The sequence below is a fragment of the Protopterus annectens genome, chromosome 8.part0 (assembly GCF_019279795.1).
Source record: "Protopterus annectens isolate FY-2018-M chromosome 8.part0, PAN1.0, whole genome shotgun sequence".
Lineage (NCBI taxonomy): Eukaryota > Metazoa > Chordata > Ceratodontiformes > Protopteridae > Protopterus > Protopterus annectens.
In genome coordinates this window covers 1,292,691,219-1,292,706,268 of record NC_056741.1, presented here as the reverse complement: position 1 = coordinate 1,292,706,268, position 15,050 = coordinate 1,292,691,219, and positions in this window count along the sequence as shown.

Below are 15,050 nucleotides of genomic sequence, written 5' to 3'. Positions count from 1 at the left end.
ATAAAGGTGTTTATAAAATCAAACAGGAAACTCTACATATACCTGTACAGGAAGCAGATTACCGGCTACAAATATTTACACTTTATTATTATACTCTTAAGGCATACTAACTGTGGGATAATTGTGAAGGCCCCTCAATTAACTAGTGAATATACTGTTTTTCTGATAAAACGTCAACAGATTGACTTTTTTAATTTAAGAAAGCAAATCCCAGTTGAAATGATTGAAAAGCACGTGTTTGGGTTTTTTAAGATTATGGCAGTCAGTATTCACCAGTCCAGTAACAAGAGGTTGGGCTTATGAATAATAACAAAAAGGAAATAGATGGAAGTGCATTCCCAATTACTTACATCACATGACATCAACATTATCATTAGAAAACGCTGCAATGCAGTCAGGTGACAAAAATCTTAAGTGGATATATAAAATATGCCCCAATGTTTGTAGACAGAGGCGGAAGAAGCATACCAGGAATTCTTGAACATGGGCAGGTTCTCCATGTTAAGGCATAACAAATAAGTCAGCTGGTACATATGCCGGCTTTGGCTGCAGATAGTGGAGGTTTATTATAAACAGCCTTTTGTAGAGAATATATGTACAGGTATAACAGGGGTGAGCAGCACAGACGTTCAGTTATGAGACAACCAGAATTTGTTATTATGCAGAACAGCAGTTATGTGAAGCGTTTTATATAGTACAGACTAGTAGAAAATCAGAGGATAAGATAGCTGAGCATATAAGAGTAGTTACAAAGGTGGACATGAAGAAATGTCACAGGAAGACTCATCAAGCAGTGTAAAGATTTCAAAAGGCTTTTATTTTGGAAAAAATAAAGGCTGACATAAAGGGGGTTTAGAAACAGTTTTAGATAGTCATGAGCTTATTTGGCAGGTCATATTTAAGGCATTTTTGTTTCCAATGTTCGACTGTATCAGTTTAATGCACTTTTTTAAATTAAAGCCTATGCAGTATTAGTTAACAAAGTGGATCGTTAACAAAGTCACATTATTTCTTTACATTTTTATATAAATGTTGGTGTGTAATGTTTTGAATGTCTGATAAAGTTCTGTATGTTGTAAGAATAAAAGCACTTTCAGTTTATTAAAAGTTACAATTTTTGGTAAAAATACATAAAAAAAATTTGGAACATCGCAATTTGTTGTGCAAGTAGGTCTTAATGCAGTCTGTTGAAACCATTTTGTTTGACATTTATTAAAACTATGTTATTCAAAATGGATGCTGTCTAGTAGCTATAAAGCCTCCTGCACCTGTCACTCTCTGGGGTGGTTTCATGTCATTGTGCCCCTATACCTAATGCTGCTTATAGTACTACAGTATACTTGTAGTGCCATATCTGCCACTTTTGAGGTAGTACAATGTCATTTTTCCCATGTACTTTGCATTATTTGAGGTGGTGTTATGTAGTTGTGTCTCTGTACACATGATTGCCATTGGTGGTACCAAGTAGTTATGACTACATCTGGTATTGATTTAGTGGTACTATGAGGTTGTGACCCTATAACTGATATAGCTTGTAGTTGTACCATACAGTTGTGGCCCTACACCTGGCACTGTTTGAGATGGTACCATGAAGCTGTAACTCCATACCTGACACAGATTGGAATGGTACTATGTTGTTGGACACCTACAATTGGTACTATGGAAGTACAATGTTGCTATGCTGCTACACTTGGCACCATTTGGGTGATACCATGTAATCATGCCCTTGTCTCTGACACTGAGGTACTACCATGCAGTTTTCCTCAACACCAGGCATTGTTTGAGATTATACTATGTAGTTATGACTTCATGTCTAGCACTGGGATAATACATGTAGTATTCCCCCACATGTGACACTGTTTGAAATGATGCCATCTAGTTATACTCCCACACCTGACACTGTTTGGGAGGTACCATGTGGTGACGTACCTCCATGTGACACTAGGTTGGCCCCAGGTAGTTTTCTTATCCACACCTAGCCTGTTTGGGGTGGTATCATGTAGTGATGTACCTTTGCCTGATACTGCAATAGTCCCAACTAGTTTTCTTATCTACACCTGGCACTGTGTGCATTGCTATCATGTAGTTATTTCTCTACATTCAGCACTGTTTGAAATGGTACCACATTGTTCTGTCCCTATACCTTACAATGATTACAGCAGTATTATGTAGTTTTGTCCCTACAACTTGAATGGGATGAGACCATGTAGTTGTAACCCTATAATTTTCACTGTTTGCAGTGATGCCATGAGGTTGTGCCCTTACAGCTGGCAGTCTTTCGGTGGAAACATGTAGGTATACCCCTTAACATGGCTTTCTGTCTCTGGGGTGGTAGCTGTGCTCCTACACCCAATACTGGCCTGATAGAATGCATCTGTGACCTACATTTGGCACAGCTTGGGGTAGTACCATGCAGGTCTACCTTTACACCTTAAACTGTTTTAAGTCTAGCATTGTGATAGTACCACATAGTTCTACTCCTATACCTAACACTGTATCGGGTGTACTATGTAGTTTTTCCCCTATATATGACAATGTTTGGGATGATACCATACAATGTTGCCCCTACTAGGCACTGTTTGGGATGGCAACATGTTGCTATGCTCCTACACTTAACATTGCTTTGGTGCTGCCATGTAGTCTTGTCCCTACACTTGACACTGGGGTGGTACAATGTAGTTTTCCGACACACCTACATGCTTTGTGGGTTACCATGTAGTTGTGCTTTTACATCTAACAGTGGGGTGGCACTGGCAAAGCATTGGTACTATGTAGTTATGCCCTACATTTGTCACTGTTCTGGTGGTACCATATAGTCATACCCCTTCATTTGACACTGTTTTGGTGGTAATATATAGTCCTGCCCTACACGTGATCCCGTGATGGTACCATGTAGTTTTCTTCTGCACCTAGAACTGTCCAGAGTGGTGTAATCTTGTTCTGCCCCTACATGTGGCACTGTTCAGGTGGCATCATATAGTTCTGCCCCTACACGTGACCCTGTGATGGTACCATATAGTCTTCCTCTGCACCTAGCACTGTTTGGAGTGGTTCCATTCTGCTTTGCTCCTACATTTGGCACTGGTGGTATTATATAGTCATGTCCCCACACCTGACACTCATGTGGTACCATATTGCTTTTTTCCCACATATGTAACAGTTTGAGGAGATACCATGTAGCTGTGTCTGTATCTGACACTTGGGTGGTACCATGTGGTTGTATATTATACTTGTCTGTGTTTGGGGTAATACCATGTAGTTTTAACTTTATACATCGCAACACTTTAGCTGGTGACATATTGGTGGATGTAACTATGTCTAGCACTGCTCAGACTTAAGCTATCTGTTTGTGCATCTGGTACTATTCAGGATGGTGCCACATAGCTTTTATACTCCTACATGTGATACAGATTAGGATGGCATGACTTATTGTACTCAACACCCAGTATTGTTTAGGAATATAAGATCATAATATATGCAAGGTAAGTCAGACCAGAGGCCATGGGCACCTTACCAATACGTTTCCACAGGCTCTATCATCTTTTGCAAACTAGGTGATGCCTGTAAATCCTGGTGTAAGTTTAAGGGCACTCATCCAACTGTCCAATAAGAACATCAAAGATTTTTCAAGTTTTTAAAATGTCTAGCCAGATACATGCAAAACAGTGTATTATATTCAATAATAGGTCTGACTGGGGAAGAACACATGGGAACAGTGGCTTTCTTAGTTTTAGATGAGATGCCCTTGGCATTTAGTTATGAAATAGGTTCATAGGTACATAGTAGAATACTAGGCTAACTGCCCTGAAGGGCCATTTTAAGCCTAACCAATAGCCCTAGATCAGAATCAAATCCTATACCTTGTGCCTATGAGGTGAAGACCTCAACCATTATACCATCCCCCCAGCAGACATTCTCATGTGTGATATGTAAGTATTAGGAAAGGGAAGAAGAAGAACTCTCCTTTTCCTTTCCTAGCACTTACCTTGTAGGAGGATTTGCTAACTATTGCAAGATATCCCATGGTCCCTGCAACAGCTGCACTTCCTCATGTAGGCCATGCAGCACATTCAGCAATTCTGACATGGTATGCATAGTGCCTGGCTGTGCATGGATCACTGACCCACACATCCACTAATTAACACTGAAAATGACACCCAGCTCAAGGAATGTCCTAGAGTCATAGTGGTGATAGCCATCTAAAATCCTCTTCCCTTTAATGAGCCTGCAAACCTTGGAGGCAATGCATCTTACCGATGCAATCTGTAGTGTTGACTCCTGTGTAGCTTGAGGAGGGATAGTATGGACAGGTCATTCAGCACTAAATAAAGGAGATGCCATGTTCATCCTGCCCTACTACCATTATGTCATCTGTGAGGTGTGTGTGTGTGTGTTTGTGTGTGTGTGTGTGTGTGTGTGTGTGTGTGTGTGTGTGTGTGTGTGTGTGTGCGTGCGTGCGTGCGTGTGTGTGTGTGTGTTTGTGTGTGTGTGTGTCTGTGTTTGTGTGCCCTTCAGTGTTAGCACTGCTGACAGTACCACTGTGTTAGTAGAATGTACATTGTGTACCACTGTGTTAGCAGCCATGTACATTGTATACATTGAGTCATCATCATCAACTACAGGTGATCCACTGACATCGGACATGTGCTGACCTATTGGGATGCTCTGCCCAAAAACAGAACCTGTGAAGGCATAAAAATAACTTCCACCAACATGTGATTCTTCAGCTAAAAGGCTGAGAGCTATAAAGGGAGGGACTGCTTACTGGCCATCGTATGATGTTGTTTCCATTATGGCACCACTGCATGAAATCCCTCAAATGAGATAGACACACATATTGAGAATGAAACATGACTTTATCAAAACATTTATGTTGGGATGTACAACACATAAAGAGTGGTCAGAAAATGTTCAAGGAAGTTTCATGGCAATTAAAGAAAAAAAACTATGTCTGCTTTCTTCACCTAATAGCCTACAAAGAACCAAGTTCCCACATAAAAGAGAATTCTCTTTCAAATTTGCTATTTATGGTCCCAGAGGCCAAGTAATTTTTGATTTTAGCTAGTACACAGAGAGTAAGGTGAAGGTAGTTTTTGATCATGCATTTAGATCCTTAGCAATACTAGTCAGTGCTATGTGATGAGACATCGGAGAATGATGGGCAGTTTTGATAAATTCCAAGAAATTATGACACAAAGAATTCTAGCTTGCAAAGAGGTGCTGCAGGAAAGTACAGTTTTGTACCTACCATAAATGTAGATGTTCGAGGATCTCCATTGCTGCAGTCCTGACATAAGGGTATTCCGCTGCCCACCATCGGCCCGAATACCAAAGGGCTAGAACCGGCGTCGGTCATTGGCGCTCGAGACTGACATCAGTACGTGTCAGTACAAATGCGCATGACCGACGCCATAACCTCAGTCTTTCTTGCCTCAGACGTCAGAATGCAAAAAACACCACCCAAACCTCAACCTAAAAAGAAAAAGGGGGAAGGAGGGAGGGAAAATTGGACTGCAGCAATGGAGATCCTCGAACATCTACATTTATGGTAGGTACAAAACTGTACTATGTTCTTCGTCTCCCATTGCTGCAGTCCTGACATAAGGGTAGAATCCCAGAGCAACGGAAAAAAGGGAGGCTGGTCAACTAAATAGCAGTAGGAGCTGCTGACATGCCCTGTAAGATTGCAGTGGCAAACCCAGCCCTAGACCTAGAATAAAGAGGTAAATGATAATGCTTTGTAAAGGTATGTACAGAACTCCAAGTAGCTGCTTCTAGAATGTCTTTAGTAGCTACCCCTCTCAAAAAAGCAGTAGAAGTGGCCGTAGCCCTAGTAGAATGAGACCTGATCCCAGCTGGAACATCCTTACCATGATGAGAGTAACAAAAAGCAATACAATGGCTAATCCACTTGGAAATAGTTTGTTTCGAGACAGCTTTCCCTCGTGAAGTCAAAGCAAAAGAAACAAATAATTGTTGAGAACTCCTGAACTCATTGGTTCTGCTCAAATAATACCTCAACTGCCTATGTACATCCAAAGAATGCAAAACTTTTTCCCCGTCATTTTGGGGGTTAGCATAAAAAGTAGGCAAATGTATAGACTGGTTCAATGCCACATTAGAAATCACTTTAGGCAGAAAAGTAGGATTAGCACGTAAGGAAACCCTGTCATTGTGAAAAATCAGAAAAGGTACCACTGCCATGAGGGCCTGTAATTCAGATACCCTTCTAGCAGAAGTAATAGCCAACAAAAAAGCAGTCTTCCAAGACAAGAACTGCAAGTCAGCTGTAGCTGCAGGTTCAAAAGGAGGCAGAGTCAGCTTTTCCAAAACAAAATTAAGATCCCAGGTAGGAGTAGGAGCTCTCCGTGGGGGTCTGATATTCTTTGCCCCTCTAAGAAACTGTTTAACCAATGGATGTGAAAATAAAGGAGGGTCACAATCATAGTGAGCAGAAATAGCTGCAGCATGCACTTTTACAGAAGAGAAGGACAAACCCTTGTCCAATAAAACAGTCAAATATTGCAATGTACAACTCAAATTAGGCAATTCGACATCAAAGCCTTTAGCTGAACTCCAAAGAAAAAATCTCTTCCATTTACCAGCATAAACTTTTCGAGTACTAGGATGCCTGGCTTCCAAAATAACATCCAAAACTTGTTGAGGGAGCTAAAGGTCCTCTTTCTCTAAAACAGAATGCGCCAGGCTGTCAGGCGCAGGGAGTGCACCCTGACATTGAGAAAATGATTGTTCTCCTGAGACAATAAATGAGGAATCTGTGGCAATGGCCAAGGTGGTACATGAATCAAGCTCCTCAACAGAGGGTACCAATGCTGACGAGGCCAATCCGGTGCTATAAGGATCATGCAAGGCTTGTCCCTCCTGACTTTCAACAGCACCTGTGGAAGAAGAGGCAAAGGAGGAAAAGCATACACGTGAAGGTTGGTCCAACTGAAGGATAGTGCATCTATTTTCCAGGCTTTCGGATGAAATAGCCTTGTGCAAAACAGTGGCAGTTGGAAATTCAGAGGAGAAGCAAACAGATCTATGTCCGGAGTTCCCCAAGCCATTGTCAACTGAAGAAATACCTGAGGGTCCAATTTCCATTCGTGAGGATCCACAATCTGTCTGCTCAGAACATCTGCTAAAGAATTTTGTGCTCCTGGCAGAAACTGTGCTCGAAGAGTGATGTGCAGATTCAAAGCAGTTTCCCACAACAGCATTGCTTGTCTGCAAAGAGGGTAAGAATGAGTTCCCCCTTGCTTGTTGATGTACCACATGACCGTCGTGTTGCCTGTTCGAATCAACACCAGTCCTGGTTGAAGTAGGCTTTTGAATCCCTCCAAGGCAAATTGAACTGCCAGCATCTCTTTCATGTTGATATGCAAGTGAAGTAGTTCTGGGGCCCAAAGGTCTTGAATCCATTTTCCTCTGAAATGAGCTCCCCAGGCTGACTCCGAGGCGTCTGTCGTTAATATCTGACTTGCCTCTGGTTGGGTCACAGAGAGCCCCTTGTTTAGGTGACATTCCTGAGCCCACCACAGAAATTCTCTCTGAATGCAAGGTAGGATCCGAATGACAGTGTCCAAATCGTGGCAGTGTTGAGTCCAAACATTCTTGAGATACCATTGTAGCTTCCTCATATGCAGTTTGGCATTGGGAAGTACTAGAATGCAAGATGCCATGAACCCCAAGGCTTGAAGGACTGTCCTTGCAGTCAGCCTGGACATTACTGATAGCTGCTGGAAGTATAGGTGAAGATTCCTTTGTTTGTCTGGGGTAAGAAATGCCATCTGAGCAGCTGTATTCAGTTTCACACCCAGAAAACACATCTCTTGTGAGGGTACTAGACTGGACTTTATTTCGTTCACAGAATACCCTAGGCATCTGAAAACTGTCATTACATACTGCAGATGTTGAAGAAGTTCGTGCTTGCCTTGAGCCAGAATCAAACAGTCGTCCAGATAAGGATAAATTTGAATTCCTGCTAGCCTGAGAAAAGCTATTAATGGAGCCAGGACTTTCGTGAATACCCTGGGTGCAGTAGACAAGCCAAAGGGCAATGCAGAGAACTGATAATGCAAATTCCCATTCCGAAACCTCAGGAATTTCCTGCAACTGGGCCTGATAGGAATGTGAAGATAGGCCTCTTTGAGATCCAGAGTCACCATCCAGTGATCTTTGCCCAGCATAGGTAACAGCTGTTGCAGTGTTAACATCTTGAATTTTGGAATTTCCAGAAAGGTATTTAGAATGGACAAGTCCAGAATTGGTCTCCAAGTATTTCCTTTCTTTGGCACTAAGAAAAGACGGGAATAAACCCAGTGCCTCTTTCTGCAGAAGGTACTTCCTGTATTGCTTCCAACTGAAGCAGAGAAGAAATTTGAGTCTGCGCTTCCAGTTTTTGCTGATGAGGCACATCCGGCATACCTTTGAAAGGAGGGAATGTGTGAAAATAAAATTTGTAGCCTCGATTTATTATGTCCAATACCCATTTGTCTTGGGTAACCAAATGCCAATTCCTTTTGAAAAATCTCAGTTTTCCTCCCAGAGGGGCTGCCAGCAAGGCAGAGTCCGGCAGCTGAAGACACGGGTCATTGGGTCTGTTTCCGAAAGGACTGACCCCTGCCCTCCCCAGCAGAAGGGGTAGAAGAACTCAAAGACCTAGAAGTAACAGGGCCCTGAAAGGAAGCCCTACCCCTACCTCGCCTCGACCTGCCCCTAGACTGATAATCCGAAGAGGGGAAAGACCAACCCTTAGCAGGCCAATTCCTACTGAACTTAGGGGGCTGAACCTGTAAAAAATCCTTAACTGTCTGCATAGACTTAGCTTTCTCCTCCATCTTTTTTAAAACTGACTCTATTGGAGGACCAAAAAGAACATCAGATTGGAGAGGAGCATCCATAATTCGAGCCTTAACATGCTCTGACAAGGTCTGATCTGTAAGCCAAGCATGCCTACGAATGACTGAACTAGTAGCAGCCACCCTGGAAGAAGCCTGTAAAGCATCAAAACCACACTGCAAAGAATGCTTACCAACTTGGTCTGAAGCATGCACTAAATCCTGAAGCTCCTTACATTCAATACCTTCAGCTAAAGCATCTACTTTACATTTCAATTGGCCCAGCAAATAATTCTGATACCGAAGCATATGAAACTGACAATTTAAAGCTCTCATAGCCAAAGTAGAAGAGGTATACAGTTTTTTACCCCACCTATCCAGGGCCCTAGCATCCTTGTCCAGAGGAACTGGATTCTTAACCACAGAAGCCCTAACCCCTTTGGGGCCTTGAGTAATAGTTTCTGGATCAGCCCTAGGACTCTTATATAAGTACTTATGAGCTTCCGGAACCCTGTAGTATCTGTCTGGTTTAACCGGGACAGGAGGCAAAGAATCTGGGTTAAGGGCAGCCTCAGAAAACATATCCTGAACAACATCCAGTACAGGGGAATAGCCAAGGGCCTATGCTGAGGCAAAACAAGAATTCTCTCAGTCTTTTACGGGAATCAGAATAATCCTGGCCCTCCCATTTGAAATGTTCCCTCATGGAATGCAAAGTCTCAGAGAAAGAAAAATCTTCTGGAGGGGACGAGAGGAGTAGAGTCCTCAGCCTCTGAATCAGAATAGGGAGGGAAATCCTGAAGTTCTTCTACAGAGGAATCTGACTCATTGGAAGACTGAACCAAACCCTCCAACTCTGGCTCTACCCTGGGCCTCTTCGCGGGGGGGCATAGAACCCCTAATTAAAGTAATCAAATCTTCAGCCATCTTTAACATGTGCTTCCTAGGAGCTGGACCCTGGGGACACGCACCAACAGGGGCAGACTTAGACTTAGAATGGGCTTTGCTATGAGAAGGAGGAGGCCTAACTACCCTATGAGGGAGGGAACCACTGACATCAGAGAAGCACCCTCAGCCTGGCCTAACACAGGAGAAGCCACTTCTTGCAGTAACAAAGGCTCCCCTTGAGACTCAGGTAAACTTTCAGAAGGAGCCGCTGAAGTAGCCAGTGGTACTACAGAACCGGCGTCCGGAGTGGCCGCCTCATCCTGTTTGGACCGCAAAGACTTTTCTTTGCGTTTCTTAGAAGAACCAGTCGTCGGAGAATCCGACGGCATGTTATAATTACAACGTTTACCAAACACTAGCCTAGCACAGTCTAACCGACGTTTAATAGTACGTTTGTTAAAAGTAGCACAAAAGCGACACCCAACAACGTCGTGCTCAGGCCCTAAACAAGGAATGCAGAGTGAATGGTAATCCCTATGAGGAATCTGTTTCCCACAAGAAATACAGTTATTAACTTTTTCTGACATCCGTCAATACTGAGGCAAGAAAAAGACAAAAATGTCCCCAAAGGGGTACTTAGCCCAACTTGGTCTCCGGTCTGAAACTCGAAAACCGACAATTCCAGGACGCCGAACGGCACTTGCAAATGCTGCTTCTGCTTAGGGATCATGCGGCAAGAAAGACTGAGGTTATGGCGTCGGTCATGCGCATTTGTACTGACACGTACTGATGTCAGTCTCGAGCGCCGATGACCGACGCCGGTTCTAGCCCTTTGGTATTCGGGCCGATGGTGGGCAGTGGAATACCCTTATGTCAGGACTGCAGCAATGGGAGACGAAGAACATCATAGTGCTATACCTGACATCAGCTATCTGGCATGGAAACATCAATGCTGCTTCTGCTTAGGGACCATGCGGCAAGAAAGACTGAGGTTATGGCGTCGGTCATGCGCATTTGTACTGACACGTACTGATGTCAGTCTCGAGCGCCGATGACCGACGCCGGTTCTAGCCCTTTGGTATTCGGGCCGATGGTGGGCAGCGGAATACCCTTATGTCAGGACTGCAGCAATGGGAGATGAAGAACATCATAGTGCTATACCTGACATCAGCTATCTGGCATGGAAACATCACATAGGATACCTGGTGGTTTATGGTCAAGCAATAACAAGTCTTAAATGGAATCAATTGCAAGTATAATTAGTAAAATGTGAGTATTAATAATAAATTCTAAACTGTGAAAGCACAGCAAACATTAAAGTGGAGACAGTCATAATACAGTAAGTATGAACAGTTACTTGAAAAAATGAATTACATTATCGTGTATTCATATACATGACCATTCACTGCAAAGCCTATCCCACTAATGAGCCATAGCCTCATAAAGATGCCTAGCATACTGCAGATCATATGTCTGAAGGTTGAGCAAAAAGTATTTATAACCCAGTTCTTTTCTGTAATTCATTTCCACTTCTAGTTGCACAACAGAAAGTAATTTCTATAACTTTTGTGCAGTACTCAGTCAAATCATATCAAGATAATCTTTCTCTCTCACAAGAATTAGATGAAGTACTGGTAAACCTCAGGTGCATATCATTACACCATATCAAAGCCACATTACAGAACTTCAGAATGAAGTTCCCCTGGCACTGATAGCTTCCTTAAAGATGTGGTCTGAAAATTTTACTGTGATTCTGGCAGTGCTTCTTTGTTATTTGCACAAATTATAGCTAGTGAATTGTTAGGCTATAAGTCACTTTTGGTCATAAAAATGATGTTACTGCCTATAGCAGGCAAAGGCTTCTTATCTATGTGGGATATCACTCTAATAGTTCAACTGGGAAGCTAAAATTTTGGTCAAGGCTGTAGCTATAAGGTTGGAAAAAGTGTGGCTTCAGTGGAATAGCGCTGACCAAATTTTCTTTGGAGGGCTATAAAATATATAATGCTAACACTAGCACATTGCTGCATATAATAGCTTCTAAAGAAGTACATCAGAAGTACAGTATACTCTCGTTAGATGTAGCTAGAAGTTCCTGTTTGCTGTACTAGATGAGATGTGTGTCTCAATAACTTTCATTTGGTACGTGCAAGCTCTTAAGTGCGATTCCAGTACACATAATGTAATAATGTTATCTATCAAGACATCTCATTACTTCCTGATACTATATAGGACTGCTCCATCCCTGCTCACACACCTATACACGTGTTCAGATAGACTTTAGAATATTTAATTATATAACTGACTCAAAATCAGTACTCACATTTTCCTATTAAGTTCAACATCTTCAGTCAAACAATTGTCTTACTACTTATTATATAGACAAAATCAAACATCTAGAGTGGTTTATTCTCATGACTGCTTTACTTATAAATCAAATATTTGGAATGGGTTTTCTCATGACTGTTTTGGCTACCTAAGATAAACGTATTATGAACTGGTCACTGATGGTACGGTAGAACTTATCTTTCAAATTATTATCTGATAACTAATTGCTGTAAAATGATGTTTATCAGTGCTTTCCTTTCCAGACAGAATGCGCTGCCAGTGCCTGTTTTACCCAGTATCCTTGATGCACATTACTTTAGTAGCGATTTAATTTAAAAATACATATGATCACATTTTTTTCTTTAAATTCTAAAATGCTAAGGTGAGGACTCTGCTTCACACCTATCGAAAGGTAATCATGCTATCTAGTTTTTGTATGGTGTTATTTAACCACAAAAAAAAAATCTGTTTCTGCTTGTACACTGAGGTTTTGGATAAAGAACGTATACACTAATATGACTAAACACAGGGGAATACTGGCTATATACAGCCAAGATTCATAGTCTATCACTTCTCTATCTGGCTAGCACACACCTGTCTTGAGTAGTTAATCTTTATCCCCTAGGGGAATCTGTCAAGTGTTTAATACAATGAGAAATAAAATGGGTTGCAATATTTTGCAGGGCAGATCCAAATCTATTGTGTTAAGCCTACATATTAAAAGCAGAGTTTTCCATCCCAGCGTCCAGTGTGGCCTAAGCCAGATGGCAGGTTTGATAGGTGATCTGCTGATGACTACCTGCAGATAAGCTTCAGCTAGGTAGGCTGGGTCTATTTCATCTGTAAACCACCTGTGCTTTATGTATAACTATGTGTACTGCCAAACAGGGGATCATATGCATATCTCTCAGTTCAGGCTCCTCTCTGGTGGTATCCCTAGTCATGGAAAGCAGCTTCCTCTCAAACATATCAAAAGAGTCTCAGTGAGACAGTCACGAACAGCCATGCGGTTAAGACATCCAAAGTAACAAAGTGCAGATTGTCATCAGAGTATAGGACATTACTTGTTGACACAGTTTGCTTTATAAGTGAGAGAGATTGTTTTGTCATGTCACCTTCCTTCTTTGCCAGTTTGGCTACTGATAATCAGAGTCACAGCTTTCTTAGAGAGGTCTTAATTTAGTCACTGATGGACACTCATGCATGGTGATGGATGGTACTAGTGGGATTAGTCAGCCTCAGTGTCACCATTAGTCAGGTATGGAGGGGGCTACATCCAGCAGAGAGTAGTGGGTGGTAACAGAGCCATTTCCATAATTTGTATTTAGTCCATTTTAATGTTTGCATTCTAAAGAAGGTTGTATGTATTTATTGCATGTTTTTCAGTTGCATGTATTGATAAATGGCTACATTTTTTTTGTTATGAGAGAAATTATTAAAAACAGATTAAGTTGCAAAAAAGTGGTGCAAAAGAAGGAAGAACTAGATGTGACAAATGGATTATGGATAATTTAAGTCTAACTTAAGTTATGTTTTTATAGGGGGACACTGGAGCATGGAAAAGCTGGGGAAAAATAAACACAGAATGGAACAGAGGGAGCAGAATGAAATGACCGTTGTGCTACATCATGCAAGAGATCAACATGTCTCACTGGTTTTACTCTATCAACCTGCTTATATTTATATGCATATTTAGGGAAAACACTCACAAAAAAGAATGTCAGCATTAGAACATGTTTTAGTAATATGTATTATGATGCATGAACTGGGTTTAGAAAGGACTGGGGTTACTGGTGACAGTCAGTTGGGAAGAAGACCTGGCAATCTATTCCTGTATCTCTGCCATGAAAATTCAGTGGATGTTCCACATATGTTGTACAAATTATAAATAAAGGCATCTAGGCCTAAGGAGGACATTGTCCCACTGTATTCAGCATTCAGACCTATCACTGAGTACAATGCTTCCTTTGGTATGTACCTAATCAGGCGCATCTAACAACTGGAACATCCATAGATTAATCCACATTTATTAAGAAAATCAAGTGCAAATGTACATGAAGGAATCAAAACATGAAACAATAACAAAGAATATAACAAAAGGCAAACAACCATATTAGGTAAGAAAATAAAATAGAGGTTCCTCACTAAATAGAATGGAAGACATAAGTAACTTGTTCTATACAGACCACCTCAAAACCCTATCCCTGTATTCTGTCTTCTACAGGCTGTTGAGGGGAGATCTATGCCTGGCATACAAGGCATTGTCAGACCCCACCCTGATGGACCTCCTGCATATCCATAAAACAAGCAGAACCAGAATTACCCAGTATATAAATATGACCTGCTGGAAAAACAGATATGTATCACAGAGACCCCTTCTCTGGAACAGACTTCTTCCTTAACCTAGGACTATCCATGTGAAACAGACTTCCTCCTTAACCCAGTTCAAGTGTAACTTGGACAAATGAATCGGGAAGAGGAAATACTATAGGGGAGAAAAAGAAAGGCCAAATAATCATCAGCATATAGACTGACTTGTCATTCCATTTAATATCTATAAAGTATTTGAAGCTCACTCTTTTTTATAGCTTAAATATTCCAGACCTGCTATGATATGGCAGTTTGTTTCTCAGAGTCTAATTCTTTCAATATCTTTAACCAAGAAAACTGGTGCAGTTATAGGTCAAATGGCTCAGCCAAGGTCAGATATCTGCAGAAGACCGTATCAAAATTTGCTTGCATGATTTCTGGATTAAGTAGTGGCTGCAGTCGGTATGCCACACGGCATTAGTAAGGAAGCTTTCAGGATTACACCTCTGTGCTGATGCATATGTTTATGTGAGGGCAGTCGAGAGGGCACTCCCTTTATGGACCATGATACAGCTGTTGAACAGAAAGTAATGCTAATTAACAAAAACTGTTGTTATTGTCTTGAAAAAAAGATGCTCTAACAAAAGAAGGTTTGGACTAAATTTACCCATGAAGTGGAAC